General features: G+C 47.0%; 18 non-coding genes across 18 annotated transcripts; all 18 read right to left on the reverse strand.

Moving 5' to 3' along the window:
• Positions 1 to 384: 384 nt before the first annotated feature.
• Trnas-gcu (transfer RNA serine (anticodon GCU)) lies at positions 385 to 466 on the reverse strand. The gene has a single exon. It is a non-coding gene; the product is annotated as a tRNA-Ser (tRNA).
• An 839-nt stretch (positions 467 to 1,305) lies between these two features.
• On the reverse strand, positions 1,306 to 1,387 carry Trnas-gcu (transfer RNA serine (anticodon GCU)). Its single transcript has one exon. It is a non-coding gene; the product is annotated as a tRNA-Ser (tRNA).
• Positions 1,388 to 9,328: 7,941 nt separating this feature from the next.
• On the reverse strand, positions 9,329 to 9,410 carry Trnas-gcu (transfer RNA serine (anticodon GCU)). Its single transcript has one exon. It is a non-coding gene; the product is annotated as a tRNA-Ser (tRNA).
• An 844-nt stretch (positions 9,411 to 10,254) lies between these two features.
• On the reverse strand, positions 10,255 to 10,336 carry Trnas-gcu (transfer RNA serine (anticodon GCU)). The gene has a single exon. It is a non-coding gene; the product is annotated as a tRNA-Ser (tRNA).
• Positions 10,337 to 11,180: 844 nt separating this feature from the next.
• Positions 11,181 to 11,262, reverse strand: Trnas-gcu (transfer RNA serine (anticodon GCU)). The gene has a single exon. It is a non-coding gene; the product is annotated as a tRNA-Ser (tRNA).
• An 840-nt stretch (positions 11,263 to 12,102) lies between these two features.
• Trnas-gcu (transfer RNA serine (anticodon GCU)) lies at positions 12,103 to 12,184 on the reverse strand. Its single transcript has one exon. It is a non-coding gene; the product is annotated as a tRNA-Ser (tRNA).
• An 839-nt stretch (positions 12,185 to 13,023) lies between these two features.
• On the reverse strand, positions 13,024 to 13,105 carry Trnas-gcu (transfer RNA serine (anticodon GCU)). The gene has a single exon. It is a non-coding gene; the product is annotated as a tRNA-Ser (tRNA).
• Positions 13,106 to 13,949: 844 nt separating this feature from the next.
• On the reverse strand, positions 13,950 to 14,031 carry Trnas-gcu (transfer RNA serine (anticodon GCU)). Its single transcript has one exon. It is a non-coding gene; the product is annotated as a tRNA-Ser (tRNA).
• Positions 14,032 to 16,005: 1,974 nt separating this feature from the next.
• Trnas-gcu (transfer RNA serine (anticodon GCU)) lies at positions 16,006 to 16,087 on the reverse strand. Its single transcript has one exon. It is a non-coding gene; the product is annotated as a tRNA-Ser (tRNA).
• An 844-nt stretch (positions 16,088 to 16,931) lies between these two features.
• On the reverse strand, positions 16,932 to 17,013 carry Trnas-gcu (transfer RNA serine (anticodon GCU)). The gene has a single exon. It is a non-coding gene; the product is annotated as a tRNA-Ser (tRNA).
• Positions 17,014 to 17,852: 839 nt separating this feature from the next.
• Positions 17,853 to 17,934, reverse strand: Trnas-gcu (transfer RNA serine (anticodon GCU)). The gene has a single exon. It is a non-coding gene; the product is annotated as a tRNA-Ser (tRNA).
• Positions 17,935 to 18,778: 844 nt separating this feature from the next.
• On the reverse strand, positions 18,779 to 18,860 carry Trnas-gcu (transfer RNA serine (anticodon GCU)). Its single transcript has one exon. It is a non-coding gene; the product is annotated as a tRNA-Ser (tRNA).
• An 841-nt stretch (positions 18,861 to 19,701) lies between these two features.
• On the reverse strand, positions 19,702 to 19,783 carry Trnas-gcu (transfer RNA serine (anticodon GCU)). The gene has a single exon. It is a non-coding gene; the product is annotated as a tRNA-Ser (tRNA).
• Positions 19,784 to 20,627: 844 nt separating this feature from the next.
• On the reverse strand, positions 20,628 to 20,709 carry Trnas-gcu (transfer RNA serine (anticodon GCU)). Its single transcript has one exon. It is a non-coding gene; the product is annotated as a tRNA-Ser (tRNA).
• An 839-nt stretch (positions 20,710 to 21,548) lies between these two features.
• Positions 21,549 to 21,630, reverse strand: Trnas-gcu (transfer RNA serine (anticodon GCU)). The gene has a single exon. It is a non-coding gene; the product is annotated as a tRNA-Ser (tRNA).
• An 844-nt stretch (positions 21,631 to 22,474) lies between these two features.
• On the reverse strand, positions 22,475 to 22,556 carry Trnas-gcu (transfer RNA serine (anticodon GCU)). Its single transcript has one exon. It is a non-coding gene; the product is annotated as a tRNA-Ser (tRNA).
• An 844-nt stretch (positions 22,557 to 23,400) lies between these two features.
• Positions 23,401 to 23,482, reverse strand: Trnas-gcu (transfer RNA serine (anticodon GCU)). Its single transcript has one exon. It is a non-coding gene; the product is annotated as a tRNA-Ser (tRNA).
• An 839-nt stretch (positions 23,483 to 24,321) lies between these two features.
• On the reverse strand, positions 24,322 to 24,403 carry Trnas-gcu (transfer RNA serine (anticodon GCU)). The gene has a single exon. It is a non-coding gene; the product is annotated as a tRNA-Ser (tRNA).
• Positions 24,404 to 24,833: the final 430 nt, after the last annotated feature.

Below are 24,833 nucleotides of genomic sequence, written 5' to 3' on the forward strand. Positions count from 1 at the left end.
AGGCCCTGCCAAATCGCTTCTGTATATGGCGGCCTGACGCAAAGCAAACTGTCGAGAGGCGACACTACAGATGGATTATTATAGGCTCGATACGTTAAAATGACTGCGACAGGTATGCACTTAAATATAAATAAGAACTCGTCGTTCGCAGATACCGACATACTCTTCGCTGGGGCCGAAGTTTGATTGGCTTATACATCTCGAAATGATGATTAATTCGAAGGGCATACGCTATGGAATGTTGTGCGCTTTCATCTGGTAAGTATTTTGGTCTCGTATTTCATACACACGCTATCGGCCTCGTACACGCTTCGTTGTTATTACTGAGAGGCGTTTCGCATGGGGAAGGATTGACCGCAAACGCGTGCTTTACGTAAAATTCTTCGACGAAGATGGGATTCGAACCCACGCGTGCAGAGCACATTGGATTAGCAGTCCAACGCCTTAACCACTCGGCCACCTCGTCTGCTGGAACTACAGCTGTGTCTTTGGCGAGCGCTTGCGGAAAGAAGACATTTGTCGATTCGAAAACGCTTTCAAAACATCGTACTGGGCCGGTGTTAACGTCTAATGCCCAGCAGCAGTGCAGCCGACCAAGCTCCCAATCGCGAGTCATTTAATGACAGCATCCGTCCACGTCGATATCCGATCGGGGCAAAATCACCGGACCACTTATTTACTGCAGGAATAAGCATTGTATCGACATGCAGTGTCGTCTAATGCACATGAGAAATGTGCTGGGCATTCTTTCCCACGACTTACTGCAACGAAACGTACAGCTCGATACGCTACACTGATATTACTTGCAAGGTTTTGACGTTCGTCCTAGCCCAAGATTGTCCTGCTGTTTGCGATGGAGCTTGGTGTTTGGGCGGCCCTTAGCGACGGATGTCTGCAAAGTCAAGTCTCTCCAGTAGGCCCTGCCAAATCGCTTCTGTATATGGCGGCCTGACGCAAAGCAAACTGTCGAGAGGCGACAGTTGTGCTACAGATGGATTATTATAGGCTCGATACGTTAAAATGACTGCGACAGGTATGCACTTAAATATAAATAAGAACTCGTCGTTCGCAGATACCGACATACTCTTCGCTGGAGCCGAAGTTTGATTGGCTTATACATCTCGAAATGATGTTTAATTCGAAGGGCATACGCTATGGAATGTTGTGCGCTTTCATCTGGTAAGCATTTTGGTCTCGTATTTCATACACACGCTATCGGCCTCGTACACGCTTCGTTGTTACTACTGAGAGGCGTTTCGCATGGGGAAGGAGTGACCGCAAACGCGTGCTTTACGTAAAATTCTTCGACGAGGATGGGATTCGAACCCACGCGTGCAGAGCACATTGGATTAGCAGTCCAACGCCTTAACCACTCGGCCACCTCGTCTGCTGGAACTACAGCTGTGTCTTTGGCGAGCGCTTGCGGAAAGAAGACATTTGTCGATTCGAAAACGCTTTCAAAACATCGTACTGGGCCGGTGTTAACGTCTAATGCCCAGCTGCAGTGCAGCCGACCAAGCTCCCACTCGCGAGTCATTTAATGACAGCATCCGTCCACGTCGATATCCGATCGGGGCAAAATCACCGGACCACTTATTTACTGCAGGAATAAGCATTGTATCGACATGCAGTGTCGTCTAATGCACATGAGAAATGTGCTGGGCATTCTTTCCCACGACTTACTGCAACGAAACGTACAGCTCGATACGCTACACTGATATTACTTGCAAGGTTTTGACGTTCGTCCTAGCCCAAGATTGTCCTGCTGTTTGCGATGGAGCTTGGTGTTTGGGCGGCCCTTAGCGACGGATGTCTGCAAAGTCAAGTCTCTCCAGTAGGCCCTGCCAAATCGCTTCTGTATATGGCGGCCTGACGCAAAGCAAACTGTCGAGAGGCGACAGTTGTGCTACAGATGGATTATTATAGGCTCGATACGTTAAAATGACTGCGACAGGTATGCACTTAAAAAATATAAATAAGAACTCGTCGTTCGCAGATACCGACATACTCTTCGCTGGAGCCGAAGTTTGATTGGCTTATACATCTCGAAAAATGATGTTTAATTCGAAGGGCATACGCTATGGAATGTTGTGCGCTTTCATCTGGTAAGCATTTTGGTCTCGTATTTCATACACACGCTATCGGCCTCGTACACGCTTCGTTGTTACTACTGAGAGGCGTTTCGAATGGGGAAGGAGTGACCGCAAACGCGTGCTTTACGTAAAATTCTTCGACGAGGATGGGATTCGAACCCACGCGTGCAGAGCACATTGGATTAGCAGTCCAACGCCTTAACCACTTTTTTTTTTTTTTTTTTTTTTTTTTTTTTTTTTTTTGAACTGGAAAAACACAAGCATGACAGCATTCGAACCTGTAATCTTCAGATCCGAAGTCCGACGTCTTATCCATTTTTTTTTTTTTCTTTCTTTTTTTTTTTTTTTATAAGCAGCATGAGGCAGGCGGAGGCAAAGCGGGCAGGGGTCAAAATCTCGAGGCCTGGCCGCGATGTCTCCACCCAGTCCTGTTGCTGAGGCGTGTCTTTATCATAGTTTTCAATAAGAAATTTTACATCTTGTGTATACGTAGATATATGCTGTTTTGCCTTCGAAATCCTGAACCAAAAGATGCTTCATTTGAAACAAAAAATTTATGTCATGCCGAGGCAATAGAGATTGAAGGTTATAGCTTTAGTGCTTTTTTTTTTTTTTTTTTTTTTTTTTTTTCCCTCATCCACTGCTTCTCGGCAACCTAGCATACTTCTTTGTAATATATAATAAAGTTGTAGGAAGTAGTGGACCCTGAACCTGTATATTATTTTTTTTAATTTCTGTTTAGTTTTTTTATTGTTATTATTATTATTTTTGTTTGTTTGTTATTTTTTTTATTGTAAAAGAAAAATCTTCATGGAATGTGAAGAAGGAATTTTATGTTAAGGCACTAATTCCGTAGCCTCCTTTCCTTCTTGAGATTAATAATAATAATAAAAAAGTATGTTCCCTTCCATGGAAACAAATGAGACTTCCTTCTCAGTCATAAAATGAATGTATAAGAAAACAATTTATCTTTAACCCTGCGATACTGGCTTTCGGCTTCGGCTTCTTCTGTGCAATAAACAAAATAGCCTTCTTTGCCAGCAGAGGATAAGTGATTGTAATATGAAACTGTAAAATTGTACTTCTCCCCAATTGTTTTTGTTTAAGCGTCGTTTCGCTTAAATAAACGATTTTTGTTTATCTCGTTGGCTTGTCAACCAATGCCCAGTCGCTCGAATACAATTTTAAGCATATTGCCGTAGTTTTTCTTGTGGTCTTTATATTTCAGGGCGTTATAAAAAGCACACTTCAAGTACATGTAAAAATCAGTGGAATTGTCATTTCCCAGGTGATTAATTACGTAATTCACATAGTGTCCCATTAACCAATGGACCGAGTTGTTTTTTGCTGCTGGAAAATAGCAAGTCTGAGGCCTGAGGAATGTAACAGGGGGAAAATTTTCCACCGAAGATCTCGTAAGAAAAGCCAATTGTTCCCTAATCCAATTACAGAGTTGTAGATTGCCACCGCACGTGAATCTGTGCACTAACGTGTCGATCAATTTACATTTGAGACATAGGTTCGTGTCGCTAACGCCGATTGCGTGTAACCTTTCATTGGTGCTTACGGTCTCATTCACTGTTTTATACCACGCTGACTTGACGTCCGATGGTAGACCACGCATATTAATATTTTTCCATATGGCGTCCCAATCAGTGTGTGGGTATTTACTTTCCAATTTGTTTCTCCCCTCCATTTTCTTTCGATGGCACAGAATATCGCGGGCCGTGATCCGTCGTGAGTTGATGATGACACCGCCGAGATAGCTGAATTCCACAAAATATACACGAACGTACTGGAGCCGGTTATTTATTTTTTGCACATTCACCGGCGCCTGTAAACTGGCAGGCCTGACAACTTCAAATAATTTAGTTGTAATGCTATCAGCGTGGTCGCTAAGGATAGTGGCGGTCCTTTTTATAAAAAGCGCAGACGCCTTATTTCTGATGTCAACTAACCCCAAACCTCCATTCCTGGGATCTAAGGTCGCAGTTTTTGCGTCGACTCTGAATATATCCCCTCTCCAAAGATAGCTGGCAATGGTAGACATTATCTTTTTTCCAATCATTTTCGGTAGTGGGAAGATCTGTGCTATAAAGTAACTCCTGGAGAGAATGCAGTGGTTAATGAAAATCACCCTCTGAACTTGGTTCATGTTACGGTGGAGGTTTTCTCTTGTTGTTCCAAGAAGTTGTCCCGACGTATTTCTCCAATTGATAGCTGCCATTTTTAACGGACAAGGTGTCAGTGTTATTCCTAGTGCTTTGCATTGGGTGACCATTGTGGCCCAGGCTAAGGTGGTATGTTGAAAACCCCTCAGGTTTAGGAGTTTGCTTTTGTTCGCGTTGACACCTGCTCCGGAGACTCTACAGTACTTTTTAATTAGCGTTTCCAATTTCAAAATGTCGTCGGGATTTCGCAGGACGACTCCGACATCATCGGCATAGGCGTTTATGACTGTTCGGTGACCAGATAATGTGATGCCAGTTAGAGTGGCATGAACACTGCGGAGGAAAGGTTCTAATGAAAGCACGAATAGGAACATGGAGAGGGGGCTTCCTTGAGGAACGCCGCGCCTGATCTGAATCTGCTTTGTCCTCTGGCAGTTAACTGATATACAAGCGCTGATGCCTGTTGCAACATTTCTGATCACACTTACGACTCGCTCATTAAAACCTATTTTGTTCAGTGTGGCACTAAGGAATCTATGATCCACACGATCAAATGCTTTCTGGAAGTCAATAAACATGATAGCACATTTTATGGTGGTCACAGCAGTGATTGCAATTATATCTCTATATTCAGCTATGCTTTTGAAAATGCTCTTGGTGGGCACACAGGACTGGTATGGACTTACTATCTTTTTGGCCAACTGTGAGAGTCTGTTGTTTAAAATTCTGCCGATGATTTTATAATCGGAGTTTAACAGGGAGATAGGACGAAAGTTGTTGAGGTTTCTTTTTGCAGCATTTTTTGGGATTAGTACTATTGTGCTCTCTTTAAAAACAGCAGGTAAATGCTTTCCCTGAAGCACCTCGTTCGTCATTCGGGTAAACATGTCACCAATCAGTGGCCAGTATCGTTTATAAAATTCAACAGGCAAACCATCCGGTCCCGGCGATTTCCTCAGAGGAGATTTGCAGATGATTCTGTGGATATCTTCGTTAGTACACTCAACGAGAAGGTCTTCGTTTTCCTCGTCCGAGACCTGTGGAGCTACGGAACTAAGGAACTCATCGAAGGACTCTTCACATACCGGGTTGGCAGTGTATAGGTCTTCGTAATATTTGTGCACTGCATTGACGATGTCGCTCTGAGTCGTGAGTGTCTCGCCAGTTTCAGACTGAAGTCCATCAATGAAGGTGCGTCTCCTGTTTCTTTCGTGCTTCAGTAGATGGTACAAGGAAGCATGTTCATCCTCCACGACTGTCTTAGCCTTGGATTTTAATTTCAGACCCTCCATCTGCTGTCTTTTAAGACTGAGCAATTTGGCCTTAGTTTGCTTGATATCTGCCAGACGGACGTTGGAAGTGTTTGCCTGCTCATATAAATTTCGCAGCATGGTGTAATAAAATTCTATGGAATTTTTCAAGTCTTTCGATCGTTGTACACTATACTGGATGAGAACTTTTCTCAGTTTAGGCTTTGCCCTGTTGAACCACCAGTCTAGTACTGAGACGTGTCTATCTGCAGAGCGGAGGCACAATGCCCACGCTTCTGTCAAACTTTCTTCTAATCCGTCGTCCTGCATCAGTGACGTATTAAGGTGCCATGAACTTCTAAAACGGCGAGTGGGTTGCGCAGTAAGGTTGATGGAAGCTAGCACGGAGCTATGATCAGAAAAGTAAACTGGAATCGTCTCTGCTTTAATGAAGGAGCTAACTAGACTTTGCGATATATAGAGTCTGTCGATCCTGCTACGTGAGTGAGGACCTAGGAATGTAAATGCCACAAATGTGGGATACATTATTTCCCAAGCATCTTTAAGCTGTAAAACAGTGACGAAACGCTTCAGTTCATTGCAGTTATTACAATTCGGAACCTGGTCTTTCTTATTTATCACACAATTAAAATCACCGCCTATTATAAGATCTTTTGGGTTTTTCCGTAATAAATAAATGATTTCTTCTTTATAGAACTGTGCTCTTTCCATTCTATTGGATGTGCCAGAAGGGGCATACAGATTGATAAGGGTAGAACCAAAGACTTTTATACCTATCGCTCTGCCGGAGTCCAACCTCTCGATATCCGAGACAGGAATCCCCTCCCTGACTAAAATTGCTGTACCGACGTTGGTGTCAAGTGAGACATTTAAAATCGCCAAATATCCAGGCACTGTAAGATTAGTCAGCACTACTTCCTGTAGGAAAGCAATGTCCGTCCCTGACTCATATAAATAATCCTTGAGCGCTGTAACTTTAGTCACGGATGTAATCCTGTTAATATTGATAGTCGTAATTGTATATGCCTGGGACATTTAGTTTGCATAAAAAGTAAATAAGTGATTAAAAAGATAACAAAATATTAATAAAAAAAAAAGAGATGTGCAGCTTCTAGAAGGGAGAAACGACTCTGCTTAAACAAACATCTAAAAGAATAGTCAGTATTTGAAGCTCGGTAAACACTTCATCTGGTTCCTCTGAAATATGACTAAGACAGTAGTACAATTAGAAATGAAACTGGTTCAACAAAATCCTTTTTTTTTTTTTCATCTTACAGCCTCATTTTGGTGCAGGATTCCGAACATCTCGGGTTTTAGTTTTACCGAGGGGCTTTGCATCACTAATGTCACTTGAAGGTACCTCCTTAGGTCTTTCCGTGATGATTTCATACAAGACGTTCTTGGCCGTCGCTTCCTCTTGTGCTGGTTGTTGTTTGCTTTGGTTACGGGAAGCTTTGAGATGAGGTTGCGGTTTGAGTCGGCGTCTTCGGACATCTTGGTTCAACGCGCCGTCATTCGGATTGTCTATCTTTACCACCGTTGTGACCGAAGCTGCCTCAACAGCGTCCTTTTTACGAGTGCCATTTCCTTGTTCTTCCGTCACTAGCTCCAGAGCACTGACTGAGTCGGCGGTTTGTGGGTCTGTAAGTTCTTGAGTTGGGTTCCGCTCCGTCACCTCTTGTGCTTCGGAGTGCGCCTCTTCCGTCTCCGCGACAATCGTTACTGCGTCCCCTCCGTGGACCGTTTGTACCTGTTCAGCCGCCGACAGCGGCCGGGTTGCCTCAGCGGCTGTCGTCACGTCAATACATGTACTGTTTGTTTCCTCGAGCACATCCGCATTACACTGCTTCTGCTTGCGGGTGGAAGGCGAATTACGGGCGGACTCGCCGTCCGAGCCGTCATCGGTCGTTTCCAACGGTCGCTTCTTATTCTGGAGATCGCAATCGGGAACAGAAGGGTGTGATGTAATGACGCTCAGGGGAGGGAACTCCGTAGTAGTTATGGCGGGCACTGCAGAAGTACATGCACCACTGTCGTTAACCGAAAGAAGGGAAGTGCTATTTGGTAAGACATCGCTGAGGGTCAGTTTTTGACGCTGTGTTAGATTGTTCCGAAGAACAAAAACACGGCGCGGACAATCTTGTCGGAAATGACCTGTCTCATTGCAAATATTGCACGTGCGCTCCTGACCAGAATACACAACATGTGCTTTATGGCCTGCAACGGATATATGGGACGGAATGTTGGCTTTCACCTCCATTTCAACGGATCTAATGCCATTAAAACACTGTATCTTGTATAGCTTCGACCATCTTTCGTTATAGATAGATTTAACTTCGCCATATTTAGATAGAGCGTCCTTGATCAACTGATTATCAATTTCAATTGGAACATTCAAAATCCTGACATTGGTGTACATGATATCAGCTTTTCGTACAGAGACATTACTTTTTGAACCGTCTCGATGAACAAATTCGACGGAATTACCCCATTTTGCAAGCAACTTATCGACTGTCACTGAGTTCAGAAATTTAACAAAAACACAGTATTTTTCAGCATCTAATTGCGTGGTATGAACAGAGTCAGAATTGATACCGATTACCTCAGTCAGCCAATCGTGGATTTCCAGCGCAGTGGGTTGGACCGGCCGTGTTTCTTTCTCGAACGAGAAGACTAAAGTATTCTTCCTGACGGTGTCAGACATGGTCGTCGGTTCCGACGAAATTCCGGCAACAACCGAAATTGCGGCGAAGCACGAAACGTGGAACGGACGAAAGCACTATAAAAACACTTATCAGAGACACCACTCAAAAAATAACAGCGAAAATGTACAGCTAACTTCACGTAAACACCAAACACCGGCGATAGCGCTAACGTACGCGGAGTAAACAACAAGCACGTCCGACCGCGGCGACGGCTAAAGCCAGAATGCCACTCGGCCACCTCGTCTGCTGGAACTACAGCTGTGTCTTTGGCGAGCGCTTGCGGAAAGAAGACATTTGTCGATTCGAAAACGCTTTCAAAACATCGTACTGGGCCGGTGTTAACGTCTAATGCCCAGCTGCAGTGCAGCCGACCAAGCTCCCACTCGCGAGTCATTTAATGACAGCATCCGTCCACGTCGATATCCGATCGGGGCAAAATCACCGGACCACTTATTTACTGCAGGAATAAGCATTGTATCGACATGCAGTGTCGTCTAATGCACATGAGAAATGTGCTGGGCATTCTTTCCCACGACTTACTGCAACGAAACGTACAGCTCGATACGCTACACTGATATTACTTGCAAGGTTTTGACGTTCGTCCTAGCCCAAGATTGTCCTGCTGTTTGCGATGGAGCTTGGTGTTTGGGCGGCCCTTAGCGACGGATGTCTGCAAAGTCAAGTCTCTCCAGTAGGCCCTGCCAAATCGCTTCTGTATATGGCGGCCTGACGCAAAGCAAACTGTCGAGAGGCGACAGTTGTGCTACAGATGGATTATTATAGGCTCGATACGTTAAAATGACTGCGACAGGTATGCACTTAAAAAATATAAATAAGAACTCGTCGTTCGCAGATACCGACATACTCTTCGCTGGAGCCGAAGTTTGATTGGCTTATACATCTCGAAAAATGATGTTTAATTCGAAGGGCATACGCTATGGAATGTTGTGCGCTTTCATCTGGTAAGCATTTTTGTCTCGTATTTCATACACACGCTATCGGCCTCGTACACGCTTCGTTGTTACTACTGAGAGGCGTTTCGCATGGGGAAGGAGTGACCGCAAACGCGTGCTTTACGTAAAATTCTTCGACGAGGATGGGATTCGAACCCACGCGTGCAGAGCACATTGGATTAGCAGTCCAACGCCTTAACCACTCGGCCACCTCGTCTGCTTGAACTACAGCTGTGTCTTTGGCGAGCGCTTGCGGAAAGAAGACATTTGTCGATTCGAAAACGCTTTCAAAACATCGTACTGGGCCGGTGTTAACGTCTAATGCCCAGCTGCAGTGCAGCCGACCAAGCTCCCACTCGCGAGTCATTTAATGACAGCATCCGTCCACGTCGATATCCGATCGGGGCAAAATCACCGGACCACTTATTTACTGCAGGAATAAGCATTGTATCGACATGCAGTGTCGTCTAATGCACATGAGAAATGTGCTGGGCATTCTTTCCCACGACTTACTGCAACGAAACGTACAGCTCGATACGCTACACTGATATTACTTGCAAGGTTTTGACGTTCGTCCTAGCCCAAGATTGTCCTGCTGTTTGCGATGGAGCTTGGTGTTTGGGCGGCCCTTAGCGACGGATGTCTGCAAAGTCAAGTCTCTCCAGTAGGCCCTGCCAAATCGCTTCTGTATATGGCGGCCTGACGCAAAGCAAACTGTCGAGAGGCGACAGTTGTGCTACAGATGGATTATTATAGGCTCGATACGTTAAAATGACTGCGACAGGTATGCACTTAAAAAATATAAATAAGAACTCGTCGTTCGCAGATACCGACATACTCTTCGCTGGAGCCGAAGTTTGATTGGCTTATACATCTCGAAAAATGATGTTTAATTCGAAGGGCATACGCTATGGAATGTTGTGCGCTTTCATCTGGTAAGCATTTTGGTCTCGTATTTCATACACACGCTATCGGCCTCGTACACGCTTCGTTGTTACTACTGAGAGGCGTTTCGCATGGGGAAGGAGTGACCGCAAACGCGTGCTTTACGTAAAATTCTTCGACGAGGATGGGATTCGAACCCACGCGTGCAGAGCACATTGGATTAGCAGTCCAACGCCTTAACCACTCGGCCACCTCGTCTGCTGGAACTACAGCTGTGTCTTTGGCGAGCGCTTGCGGAAAGAAGACATTTGTCGATTCGAAAACGCTTTCAAAACATCGTACTGGGCCGGTGTTAACGTCTAATGCCCAGCTGCAGTGCAGCCGACCAAGCTCCCACTCGCGAGTCATTTAATGACAGCATCCGTCCACGTCGATATCCGATCGGGGCAAAATCACCGGACCACTTATTTACTGCAGGAATAAGCATTGTATCGACATGCAGTGTCGTCTAATGCACATGAGAAATGTGCTGGGCATTCTTTCCCACGACTTACTGCAACGAAACGTACAGCTCGATACGCTACACTGATATTACTTGCAAGGTTTTGACGTTCGTCCTAGCCCAAGATTGTCCTGCTGTTTGCGATGGAGCTTGGTGTTTGGGCGGCCCTTAGCGACGGATGTCTGCAAAGTCAAGTCTCTCCAGTAGGCCCTGCCAAATCGCTTCTGTATATGGCGGCCTGACGCAAAGCAAACTGTCGAGAGGCGACAGTTGTGCTACAGATGGATTATTATAGGCTCGATACGTTAAAATGACTGCGACAGGTATGCACTTAAAAAATATAAATAAGAACTCGTCGTTCGCAGATACCGACATACTCTTCGCTGGAGCCGAAGTTTGATTGGCTTATACATCTCGAAAAATGATGTTTAATTCGAAGGGCATACGCTATGGAATGTTGTGCGCTTTCATCTGGTAAGCATTTTGGTCTCGTATTTCATACACACGCTATCGGCCTCGTACACGCTTCGTTGTTACTACTGAGAGGCGTTTCGCATGGGGAAGGAGTGACCGCAAACGCGTGCTTTACGTAAAATTCTTCGACGAGGATGGGATTCGAACCCACGCGTGCAGAGCACATTGGATTAGCAGTCCAACGCCTTAACCACTCGGCCACCTCGTCTGCTGGAACTACAGCTGTGTCTTTGGCGAGCGCTTGCGGAAAGAAGACATTTGTCGATTCGAAAACGCTTTCAAAACATCGTACTGGGCCGGTGTTAACGTCTAATGCCCAGCTGCAGTGCAGCCGACCAAGCTCCCACTCGCGAGTCATTTAATGACAGCATCCGTCCACGTCGATATCCGATCGGGGCAAAATCACCGGACCACTTATTTACTGCAGGAATAAGCATTGTATCGACATGCAGTGTCGTCTAATGCACATGAGAAATGTGCTGGGCATTCTTTCCCACGACTTACTGCAACGAAACGTACAGCTCGATACGCTACACTGATATTACTTGCAAGGTTTTGACGTTCGTCCTAGCCCAAGATTGTCCTGCTGTTTGCGATGGAGCTTGGTGTTTGGGCGGCCCTTAGCGACGGATGTCTGCAAAGTCAAGTCTCTCCAGTAGGCCCTGCCAAATCGCTTCTGTATATGGCGGCCTGACGCAAAGCAAACTGTCGAGAGGCGACAGTTGTGCTACAGATGGATTATTATAGGCTCGATACGTTAAAATGACTGCGACAGGTATGCACTTAAATATAAATAAGAACTCGTCGTTCGCAGATACCGACATACTCTTCGCTGGAGCCGAAGTTTGATTGGCTTATACATCTCGAAATGATGTTTAATTCGAAGGGCATACGCTATGGAATGTTGTGCGCTTTCATCTGGTAAGCATTTTGGTCTCGTATTTCATACACACGCTATCGGCCTCGTACACGCTTCGTTGTTACTACTGAGAGGCGTTTCGCATGGGGGAAGGAGTGACCGCAAACGCGTGCTTTACGTAAAATTCTTCGACGAGGATGGGATTCGAACCCACGCGTGCAGAGCACATTGGATTAGCAGTCCAACGCCTTAACCACTCGGCCACCTCGTCTGCTGGAACTACAGCTGTGTCTTTGGGGAGCGCTTGCGGAAAGAAGACATTTGTCGATTCGAAAACGCTTTCAAAACATCGTACTGGGCCGGTGTTAACGTCTAATGCCCAGCTGCAGTGCAGCCGACCAAGCTCCCACTCGCGAGTCATTTAATGACAGCATCCGTCCACGTCGATATCCGATCGGGGCAAAATCACCGGACCACTTATTTACTGCAGGAATAAGCATTGTATCGACATGCAGTGTCGTCTAATGCACATGAGAAATGTGCTGGGCATTCTTTCCCACGACTTACTGCAACGAAACGTACAGCTCGATACGCTACACTGATATTACTTGCAAGGTTTTGACGTTCGTCCTAGCCCAAGATTGTCCTGCTGTTTGCGATGGAGCTTGGTGTTTGGGCGGCCCTTAGCGACGGATGTCTGCAAAGTCAAGTCTCTCCAGTAGGCCCTGCCAAATCGCTTCTGTATATGGCGGCCTGACGCAAAGCAAACTGTCGAGAGGCGACAGTTGTGCTACAGATGGATTATTATAGGCTCGATACGTTAAAATGACTGCGACAGGTATGCACTTAAATATAAATAAGAACTCGTCGTTCGCAGATACCGACATACTCTTCGCTGGAGCCGAAGTTTGATTGGCTTATACATCTCGAAATGATGTTTAATTCGAAGGGCATACGCTATGGAATGTTGTGCGCTTTCATCTGGTAAGCATTTTGGTCTCGTATTTCATACACACGCTATCGGCCTCGTACACGCTTCGTTGTTACTACTGAGAGGCGTTTCGCATGGGGAAGGAGTGACCGCAAACGCGTGCTTTACGTAAAATTCTTCGACGAGGATGGGATTCGAACCCACGCGTGCAGAGCACATTGGATTAGCAGTCCAACGCCTTAACCACTCGGCCACCTCGTCTGCTGGAACTACAGCTGTGTCTTTGGCGAGCGCTTGCGGAAAGAAGACATTTGTCGATTCGAAAACGCTTTCAAAACATCGTACTGGGCCGGTGTTAACGTCTAATGCCCAGCTGCAGTGCAGCCGACCAAGCTCCCACTCGCGAGTCATTTAATGACAGCATCCGTCCACGTCGATATCCGATCGGGGCAAAATCACCGGACCACTTATTTACTGCAGGAATAAGCATTGTATCGACATGCAGTGTCGTCTAATGCACATGAGAAATGTGCTGGGCATTCTTTCCCACGACTTACTGCAACGAAACGTACAGCTCGATACGCTACACTGATATTACTTGCAAGGTTTTGACGTTCGTCCTAGCCCAAGATTGTCCTGCTGTTTGCGATGGAGCTTGGTGTTTGGGCGGCCCTTAGCGACGGATGTCTGCAAAGTCAAGTCTCTCCAGTAGGCCCTGCCAAATCGCTTCTGTATATGGCGGCCTGACGCAAAGCAAACTGTCGAGAGGCGACAGTTGTGCTACAGATGGATTATTATAGGCTCGATACGTTAAAATGACTGCGACAGGTATGCACTTAAAAAATATAAATAAGAACTCGTCGTTCGCAGATACCGACATACTCTTCGCTGGAGCCGAAGTTTGATTGGCTTATACATCTCGAAAAATGATGTTTAATTCGAAGGGCATACGCTATGGAATGTTGTGCGCTTTCATCTGGTAAGCATTTTGGTCTCGTATTTCATACACACGCTATCGGCCTCGTACACGCTTCGTTGTTACTACTGAGAGGCGTTTCGCATGGGGAAGGAGTGACCGCAAACGCGTGCTTTACGTAAAATTCTTCGACGAGGATGGGATTCGAACCCACGCGTGCAGAGCACATTGGATTAGCAGTCCAACGCCTTAACCACTCGGCCACCTCGTCTGCTGGAACTACAGCTGTGTCTTTGGCGAGCGCTTGCGGAAAGAAGACATTTGTCGATTCGAAAACGCTTTCAAAACATCGTACTGGGCCGGTGTTAACGTCTAATGCCCAGCTGCAGTGCAGCCGACCAAGCTCCCACTCGCGAGTCATTTAATGACAGCATCCGTCCACGTCGATATCCGATCGGGGCAAAATCACCGGACCACTTATTTACTGCAGGAATAAGCATTGTATCGACATGCAGTGTCGTCTAATGCACATGAGAAATGTGCTGGGCATTCTTTCCCACGACTTACTGCAACGAAACGTACAGCTCGATACGCTACACTGATATTACTTGCAAGGTTTTGACGTTCGTCCTAGCCCAAGATTGTCCTGCTGTTTGCGATGGAGCTTGGTGTTTGGGCGGCCCTTAGCGACGGATGTCTGCAAAGTCAAGTCTCTCCAGTAGGCCCTGCCAAATCGCTTCTGTATATGGCGGCCTGACGCAAAGCAAACTGTCGAGAGGCGACAGTTGTGCTACAGATGGATTATTATAGGCTCGATACGTTAAAATGACTGCGACAGGTATGCACTTAAAAAATATAAATAAGAACTCGTCGTTCGCAGATACCGACATACTCTTCGCTGGAGCCGAAGTTTGATTGGCTTATACATCTCGAAAAATGATGTTTAATTCGAAGGGCATACGCTATGGAATGTTGTGCGCTTTCATCTGGTAAGCATTTTGGTCTCGTATTTCATACACACGCTATCGGCCTCGTACACGCTTCGTTGTTACTACTGAGAGGCGTTTCGCATGGGGAAGGAGTGACCGCAAACGCGTGCTTTACGTAAAATTCTTCGACGAGGATGGGATTCGAACCCACGCGTGCAGAGCACATTGGATTAGCAGTCCAACGCCTTAACCACTTTTTTTTTTTTTTTTTTTTTATTTTTTTATAGGGCCTCCTTCCTCCCCTTCAGCCCCGCCTTGCGCTCGCCATAAGTCGCCTTCGTCGGCGTCGGCTTCATCTGCCATGATTTCTGAATTACTTATTCTTCTGAACTATTCCGATTTCCAAACCAAAGATACTTCTAAACCTATTGCATAGTCCCGCAATGGTGACAAACCACTCGGCCACCTCGTCTGCTGGAACTACAGCTGTGTCTTTGGCGAGCGCTTGCGGAAAGAAGACATTTGTCGATTCGAAAACGCTTTCAAAACATCGTACTGGGCCGGTGTTAACGTCTAATGCCCAGCTGCAGTGCAGCCGACCAAGCTCCCACTCGCGAGTCATTTAATGACAGCATCCGTCCACGTCGATATCCGATCGGGGCAAAATCACCGGACCACTTATTTACTGCAGGAATAAGCATTGTATCGACATGCAGTGTCGTCTAATGCACATGAGAAATGTGCTGGGCATTCTTTCCCACGACTTACTGCAACGAAACGTACAGCTCGATACGCTACACTGATATTACTTGCAAGGTTTTGACGTTCGTCCTAGCCCAAGATTGTCCTGCTGTTTGCGATGGAGCTTGGTGTTTGGGCGGCCCTTAGCGACGGATGTCTGCAAAGTCAAGTCTCTCCAGTAGGCCCTGCCAAATCGCTTCTGTATATGGCGGCCTGACGCAAAGCAAACTGTCGAGAGGCGACAGTTGTGCTACAGATGGATTATTATAGGCTCGATACGTTAAAATGACTGCGACAGGTATGCACTTAAAAAATATAAATAAGAACTCGTCGTTCGCAGATACCGACATACTCTTCGCTGGAGCCGAAGTTTGATTGGCTTATACATCTCGAAAAATGATGTTTAATTCGAAGGGCATACGCTATGGAATGTTGTGCGCTTTCATCTGGTAAGCATTTTTGTCTCGTATTTCATACACACGCTATCGGCCTCGTACACGCTTCGTTGTTACTACTGAGAGGCGTTTCGCATGGGGAAGGAGTGACCGCAAACGCGTGCTTTACGTAAAATTCTTCGACGAGGATGGGATTCGAACCCACGCGTGCAGAGCACATTGGATTAGCAGTCCAACGCCTTAACCACTCGGCCACCTCGTCTGCTGGAACTACAGCTGTGTCTTTGGCGAGCGCTTGCGGAAAGAAGACATTTGTCGATTCGAAAACGCTTTCAAAACATCGTACTGGGCCGGTGTTAACGTCTAATGCCCAGCTGCAGTGCAGCCGACCAAGCTCCCACTCGCGAGTCATTTAATGACAGCATCCGTCCACGTCGATATCCGATCGGGGCAAAATCACCGGACCACTTATTTACTGCAGGAATAAGCATTGTATCGACATGCAGTGTCGTCTAATGCACATGAGAAATGTGCTGGGCATTCTTTCCCATGACTTACTGCAACGAAACGTACAGCTCGATACGCTACACTGATATTACTTGCAAGGTTTTGACGTTCGTCCTAGCCCAAGATTGTCCTGCTGTTTGCGATGGAGCTTGGTGTTTGGGCGGCCCTTAGCGACGGATGTCTGCAAAGTCAAGTCTCTCCAGTAGGCCCTGCCAAATCGCTTCTGTATATGGCGGCCTGACGCAAAGCAAACTGTCGAGAGGCGACAGTTGTGCTACAGATGGATTATTATAGGCTCGATACGTTAAAATGACTGCGACAGGTATGCACTTAAAAAATATAAATAAGAACTCGTCGTTCGCAGATACCGACATACTCTTCGCTGGAGCCGAAGTTTGATTGGCTTATACATCTCGAAAAATGATGTTTAATTCGAAGGGCATACGCTATGGAATGTTGTGCGCTTTCATCTGGTAAGCATTTTGGTCTCGTATTTCATACACACGCTATCGGCCTCGTACACGCTTCGTTGTTACTACTGAGAGGCGTTTCGCATGGGGAAGGAGTGACCGCAAACGCGTGCTTTACGTAAAATTCTTCGATGAGGATGGGATTCGAACCCACGCGTGCAGAGCACATTGGATTAGCAGTCCAACGCCTTAACCACTCGGCCACCTCGTCTGCTGGAACTACAGCTGTGTCTTTGGCGAGCGCTTGCGGAAAGAAGACATTTGTCGATTCGAAAACGCTTTCAAAACATCGTACTGGGCCGGTGTTAACGTCTAATGCCCAGCTGCAGTGCAGCCGACCAAGCTCCCACTCGCGAGTCATTTAATGACAGCATCCGTCCACGTCGATATCCGATCGGGGCAAAATCACCGGACCACTTATTTACTGCAGGAATAAGCATTGTATCGACATGCAGTGTCGTCTAATGCACATGAGAAATGTGCTGGGCATTCTTTCCCACGACTTACTGCAACGAAACGTACAGCTCGATACGCTACACTGATATTACTTGCAAGGTTTTGACGTTCGTCCTAGCCCAAGATTGTCCTGCTGTTTGCGATGGAGCTTGGTGTTTGGGCGGCCCTTAGCGACGGATGTCTGCAAAGTCAAGTCTCTCCAGTAGGCCCTGCCAAATCGCTTCTGTATATGGCGGCCTGACGCAAAGCAAACTGTCGAGAGGCGACAGTTGTGCTACAGATGGATTATTATAGGCTCGATACGTTAAAATGACTGCGACAGGTATGCACTTAAATATAAATAAGAACTCGTCGTTCGCAGATACCGACATACTCTTCGCTGGAGCCGAAGTTTGATTGGCTTATACATCTCGAAATGATGTTTAATTCGAAGGGCATACGCTATGGAATGTTGTGCGCTTTCATCTGGTAAGCATTTTTGTCTCGTATTTCATACACACGCTATCGGCCTCGTACACGCTTCGTTGTTACTACTGAGAGGCGTTTCGCATGGGGAAGGAGTGACCGCAAACGCGTGCTTTACGTAAAATTCTTCGACGAGGATGGGATTCGAACCCACGCGTGCAGAGCACATTGGATTAGCAGTCCAACGCCTTAACCACTCGGCCACCTCGTCTGCTGGAACTACAGCTGTGTCTTTGGCGAGCGCTTGCGGAAAGAAGACATTTGTCGATTCGAAAACGCTTTCAAAACATCGTACTGGGCCGGTGTTAACGTCTAATGCCCAGCTGCAGTGCAGCCGACCAAGCTCCCACTCGCGAGTCATTTAATGACAGCATCCGTCCACGTCGATATCCGATCGGGGCAAAATCACCGGACCACTTATTTACTGCAGGAATAAGCATTGTATCGACATGCAGTGTCGTCTAATGCACATGAGAAATGTGCTGGGCATTCTTTCCCATGACTTACTGCAACGAAACGTACAGCTCGATACGCTACACTGATATTACTTGCAAGGTTTTGACGTTCGTCCTAGCCCAAGATTGTCCTGCTGTTTGCGATGGAGCTTGGTGTTTGGGCGGCCCTTAGCGACGGATGTCTGCAAAGTCAAGTCTCTCCAGTAGGCCCTGCCAAATCGCTTCTGTATATGGCGGCCTGACGCAAAGCAAACTGTCGAGAGGCGACAGTTGTGCTACAGATGGATTATTATAGGCTCGATACGTTAAAATGACTGCGACAGGTATGCACTTAAAAAATATAAATAAGAACTCGTCGTTCGCAGATACCGACATACTCTTCGCTGGAGCCGAAGTTTGATTGGCTTATACATCTCGAAAAATGATGTTTAATTCGAAGGGCATACGCTATGGAATGTTGTGCGCTTTCATCTGGTAAGCATTTTGGTCTCGTATTTCATACACACGCTATCGGCCTCGTACACGCTTCGTTGTTACTACTGAGAGGCGTTTCGCATGGGGAAGGAGTGACCGCAAACGCGTGCTTTACGTAAAATTCTTCGACGAGGATGGGATTCGAACCCACGCGTGCAGAGCACATTGGATTAGCAGTCCAACGCCTTAACCACTCGGCCACCTCGTCTGCTGGAACTACAGCTGTGTCTTTGGCGACCGCTTGCGGAAAGAAGACATTTGTCGATTCGAAAACGCTTTCAAAACATCGTACTGGGCCGGTGTTAACGTCTAATGCCCAGCTGCAGTGCAGCCGACCAAGCTCCCACTCGCGAGTCATTTAATGACAGCATCCGTCCACGTCGATATCCGATCGGGGCAAAATCACCGGACCACTTATTTACTGCAGGAATAAGCATTGTATCGACATGCAGTGTCGTCTAATGCACATGAGAAATGTGCTGGGCATTCTTTCCCACGACTTACTGCAACGAAACGTACAGCTCGATACGCTACACTGATATTACTTGCAAGGTTTTGACGTTCGTCCTAGCCCAAGATTGTCCTGCTGTTTGCGATGGAGCTTGGTGTTTGGGCGGCCCTTAGCGACGGATGTCTGCAAAGTCAAGTCTCTCCAGTAGGCCCTGCCAAATCGCTTCTGTATATGGCGGCCTGACGCAAAGCAAACTGTCGAGAGGCGACAGTTGTGCTACAGATGGATTATTATAGGCTCGATACGTTAAAATGACTGCGACAGGTATGCACTTAAATATAAATAAGAACTCGTCGTTCGCAGATACCGACATACTCTTCGCTGGAGCCGAAGTTTGATTGGCTTATACATCTCGAAAAATGATGTTTAATTCGAAGGGCATACGCTATGGAATGTTGTGCGCTTTCATCTGGTAAGCATTTTTGTCTCGTATTTCATACACACGCTATCGGCCTCGTACACGCTTCGTTGTTACTACTGAGAGGCGTTTCGCATGGGGAAGGAGTGACCGCAAACGCGTGCTTTACGTAAAATTCTTCGACGAGGATGGGATTCGAACCCACGCGTGCAGAGCACATTGGATTAGCAGTCCAACGCCTTAACCACTCGGCCACCTCGTCTGCTGGAACTACAGCTGTGTCTTTGGCGAGCGCTTGCGGAAAGAAGACATTTGTCGATTCGAAAACGCTTTCAAAACATCGTACTGGGCCGGTGTTAACGTCTAATGCCCAGCTGCAGTGCAGCCGACCAAGCTCCCACTCGCGAGTCATTTAATGACAGCATCCGTCCACGTCGATATCCGATCGGGGCAAAATCACCGGACCACTTATTTACTGCAGGAATAAGCATTGTATCGACATGCAGTGTCGTCTAATGCACATGAGAAATGTGCTGGGCATTCTTTCCCATGACTTACTGCAACGAAACGTACAGCTCGATACGCTACACTGATATTACTTGCAAGGTTTTGACGTTCGTCCTAGCCCAAGATTGTCCTGCTGTTTGCGATGGAGCTTGGTGTTTGGGCGGCCCTTAGCGACGGATGTCTGCAAAGTCAAGTCTCTCCAGTAGGCCCTGCCAAATCGCTTCTGTATATGGCGGCCTGACGCAAAGCAAACTGTCGAGAGGCGACAGTTGTGCTACAGATGGATTATTATAGGCTCGATACGTTAAAATGACTGCGACAGGTATGCACTTAAAAAATATAAATAAGAACTCGTCGTTCGCAGATACCGACATACTCTTCGCTGGAGCCGAAGTTTGATTGGCTTATACATCTCGAAAAATGATGTTTAATTCGAAGGGCATACGCTATGGAATGTTGTGCGCTTTCATCTGGTAAGCATTTTGGTCTCGTATTTCATACACACGCTATCGGCCTCGTACACGCTTCGTTGTTACTACTGAGAGGCGTTTCGCATGGGGAAGGAGTGACCGCAAACGCGTGCTTTACGTAAAATTCTTCGACGAGGATGGGATTCGAACCCACGCGTGCAGAGCACATTGGATTAGCAGTCCAACGCCTTAACCACTCGGCCACCTCGTCTGCTGGAACTACAGCTGTGTCTTTGGCGAGCGCTTGCGGAAAGAAGACATTTGTCGATTCGAAAACGCTTTCAAAACATCGTACTGGGCCGGTGTTAACGTCTAATGCCCAGCTGCAGTGCAGCCGACCAAGCTCCCACTCGCGAGTCATTTAATGACAGCATCCGTCCACGTCGATATCCGATCGGGGCAAAATCACCGGACCACTTATTTACTGCAGGAATAAGCATTGTATCGACATGCAGTGTCGTCTAATGCACATGAGAAATGTGCTGGGCATTCTTTCCCACGACTTACTGCAACGAAACGTACAGCTCGATACGCTACACTGATATTACTTGCAAGGTTTTGACGTTCGTCCTAGCCCAAGATTGTCCTGCTGTTTGCGATGGAGCTTGGTGTTTGGGCGGCCCTTAGCGACGGATGTCTGCAAAGTCAAGTCTCTCCAGTAGGCCCTGCCAAATCGCTTCTGTATATGGCGGCCTGACGCAAAGCAAACTGTCGAGAGGCGACAGTTGTGCTACAGATGGATTATTATAGGCTCGATACGTTAAAATGACTGCGACAGGTATGCACTTAAATATAAATAAGAACTCGTCGTTCGCAGATACCGACATACTCTTCGCTGGAGCCGAAGTTTGATTGGCTTATACATCTCGAAATGATGTTTAATTCGAAGGGCATACGCTATGGAATGTTGTGCGCTTTCATCTGGTAAGCACTTTTGTCTCGTATTTCATACACACGCTATCGGCCTCGTACACGCTTCGTTGTTACTACTGAGAGGCGTTTCGCATGGGGAAGGAGTGACCGCAAACGCGTGCTTTACGTAAAATTCTTCGACGAGGATGGGATTCGAACCCACGCGTGCAGAGCACATTGGATTAGCAGTCCAACGCCTTAACCACTCGGCCACCTCGTCTGCTGGAACTACAGCTGTGTCTTTGGCGAGCGCTTGCGGAAAGAAGACATTTGTCGATTCGAAAACGCTTTCAAAACATCGTACTGGGCCGGTGTTAACGTCTAATGCCCAGCTGCAGTGCAGCCGACCAAGCTCCCACTCGCGAGTCATTTAATGACAGCATCCGTCCACGTCGATATCCGATCGGGGCAAAATCACCGGACCACTTATTTACTGCAGGAATAAGCATTGTATCGACATGCAGTGTCGTCTAATGCACATGAGAAATGTGCTGGGCATTCTTTCCCATGACTTACTGCAACGAAACGTACAGCTCGATACGCTACACTGATATTACTTGCAAGGTTTTGACGTTCGTCCTAGCCCAAGATTGTCCTGCTGTTTGCGATGGAGCTTGGTGTTTGGGCGGCCCTTAGCGACGGATGTCTGCAAAGTCAAGTCTCTCCAGTAGGCCCTGCCAAATCGCTTCTGTATATGGCGGCCTGACGCAAAGCAAACTGTCGAGAGGCGACAGTTGTGCTACAGATGGATTATTATAGGCTCGATACGTTAAAATGACTGCGACAGGTATGCACTTAAAAAATATAAATAAGAACTCGTCGTTCGCAGATACCGACATACTCTTCGCTGGAGCCGAAGTTTGATTGGCTTATACATCTCGAAAAATGATGTTTAATTCGAAGGGCATACGCTATGGAATGTTGTGCGCTTTCATCTGGTAAGCATTTTGGTCTCGTATTTCATACACACGCTATCGGCCTCGTACACGCTTCGTTGTTACTACTGAGAGGCGTTTCGCATGGGGAAGGAGTGACCGCAAACGCGTGCTTTACGTAAAATTCTTCGACGAGGATGGGATTCGAACCCACGCGTGCAGAGCACATTGGATTAGCAGTCCAACGCCTTAACCACTCGGCCACCTCGTCTGCTGGAACTACAGCTGTGTCTTTGGCGAGCGCTTGCGGAAAGAAGACATTTGTCGATTCGAAAACGCTTTCAAAACATCGTACTGGGCCGGTGTTAACGTCTAATGCCCAGCTGCAGTGCAGCCGACCAAGCTCCCACTCGCGAGTCATTTAATGACAGCATCCGTCCACGTCGATATCCGATCGGGGCAAAATCACCGGACCACTTATTTACTGCAGGAATAAGCATTGTATCGACATGCAGTGTCGTCTAATGCACATGAGAAACGTGCTGGGCATTCTTTCCCACGACTTACTGCAACGAAACGTACAGCTCGATACGCTACACTGATATTACTTGCAAGGTTTTGACGTTCGTCCTAGCCCAAGATTGTCCTGCTGTTTGCGATGGAGCTTGGTGTTTGGGCGGCCCTTAGCGACGGATGTCTGCAAAGTCAAGTCTCTCCAGTAGGCCCTGCCAAATCGCTTCTGTATATGGCGGCCTGACGCAAAGCAAACTGTCGAGAGGCGACAGTTGTGCTACAGATGGATTATTATAGGCTCGATACGTTAAAATGACTGCGACAGGTATGCACTTAAAAAATATAAATAAGAACTCGTCGTTCGCAGATACCGACATACTCTTCGCTGGAGCCGAAGTTTGATTGGCTTATACATCTCGAAAAATGATGTTTAATTCGAAGGGCATACGCTATGGAATGTTGTGCGCTTTCATCTGGTAAGCATTTTGGTCTCGTATTTCATACACACGCTATCGGCCTCGTACACGCTTCGTTGTTACTACTGAGAGGCGTTTCGCATGGGGAAGGAGTGACCGCAAACGCGTGCTTTACGTAAAATTCTTCGACGAGGATGGGATTCGAACCCACGCGTGCAGAGCACATTGGATTAGCAGTCCAACGCCTTAACCACTCGGCCACCTCGTCTGCTGGAACTACAGCTGTGTCTTTGGCGAGCGCTTGCGGAAAGAAGACATTTGTCGATTCGAAAACGCTTTCAAAACATCGTACTGGGCCGGTGTTAACGTCTAATGCCCAGCTGCAGTGCAGCCGACCAAGCTCCCACTCGCGAGTCATTTAATGACAGCATCCGTCCACGTCGATATCCGATCGGGGCAAAATCACCGGACCACTTATTTACTGCAGGAATAAGCATTGTATCGACATGCAGTGTCGTCTAATGCACATGAGAAATGTGCTGGGCATTCTTTCCCACGACTTACTGCAACGAAACGTACAGCTCGATACGCTACACTGATATTACTTGCAAGGTTTTGACGTTCGTCCTAGCCCAAGATTGTCCTGCTGTTTGCGATGGAGCTTGGTGTTTGGGCGGCCCTTAGCGACGGATGTCTGCAAAGTCAAGTCTCTCCAGTAGGCCCTGCCAAATCGCTTCTGTATATGGCGGCCTGACGCAAAGCAAACTGTCGAGAGGCGACAGTTGTGCTACAGATGGATTATTATAGGCTCGATACGTTAAAATGACTGCGACAGGTATGCACTTAAATATAAATAAGAACTCGTCGTTCGCAGATACCGACATACTCTTCGCTGGAGCCGAAGTTTGATTGGCTTATACATCTCGAAATGATGTTTAATTCGAAGGGCATACGCTATGGAATGTTGTGCGCTTTCATCTGGTAAGCATTTTGGTCTCGTATTTCATACACACGCTATCGGCCTCGTACACGCTTCGTTGTTACTACTGAGAGGCGTTTCGCATGGGGAAGGAGTGACCGCAAACGCGTGCTTTACGTAAAATTCTTCGACGAGGATGGGATTCGAACCCACGCGTGCAGAGCACATTGGATTAGCAGTCCAACGCCTTAACCACTCGGCCACCTCGTCTGCTGGAACTACAGCTGTGTCTTTGGCGAGCGCTTGCGGAAAGAAGACATTTGTCGATTCGAAAACGCTTTCAAAACATCGTACTGGGCCGGTGTTAACGTCTAATGCCCAGCTGCAGTGCAGCCGACCAAGCTCCCACTCGCGAGTCATTTAATGACAGCATCCGTCCACGTCGATATCCGATCGGGGCAAAATCACCGGACCACTTATTTACTGCAGGAATAAGCATTGTATCGACATGCAGTGTCGTCTAATGCACATGAGAAATGTGCTGGGCATTCTTTCCCACGACTTACTGCAACGAAACGTACAGCTCGATACGCTACACTGATATTACTTGCAAGGTTTTGACGTTCGTCCTAGCCCAAGATTGTCCTGCTGTTTGCGATGGAGCTTGGTGTTTGGGCGGCCCTTAGCGACGGATGTCTGC

This window comes from Schistocerca gregaria, chromosome 2 (genome assembly GCF_023897955.1).
Source record: "Schistocerca gregaria isolate iqSchGreg1 chromosome 2, iqSchGreg1.2, whole genome shotgun sequence".
NCBI classification, from domain to species: domain Eukaryota; kingdom Metazoa; phylum Arthropoda; class Insecta; order Orthoptera; family Acrididae; genus Schistocerca; species Schistocerca gregaria.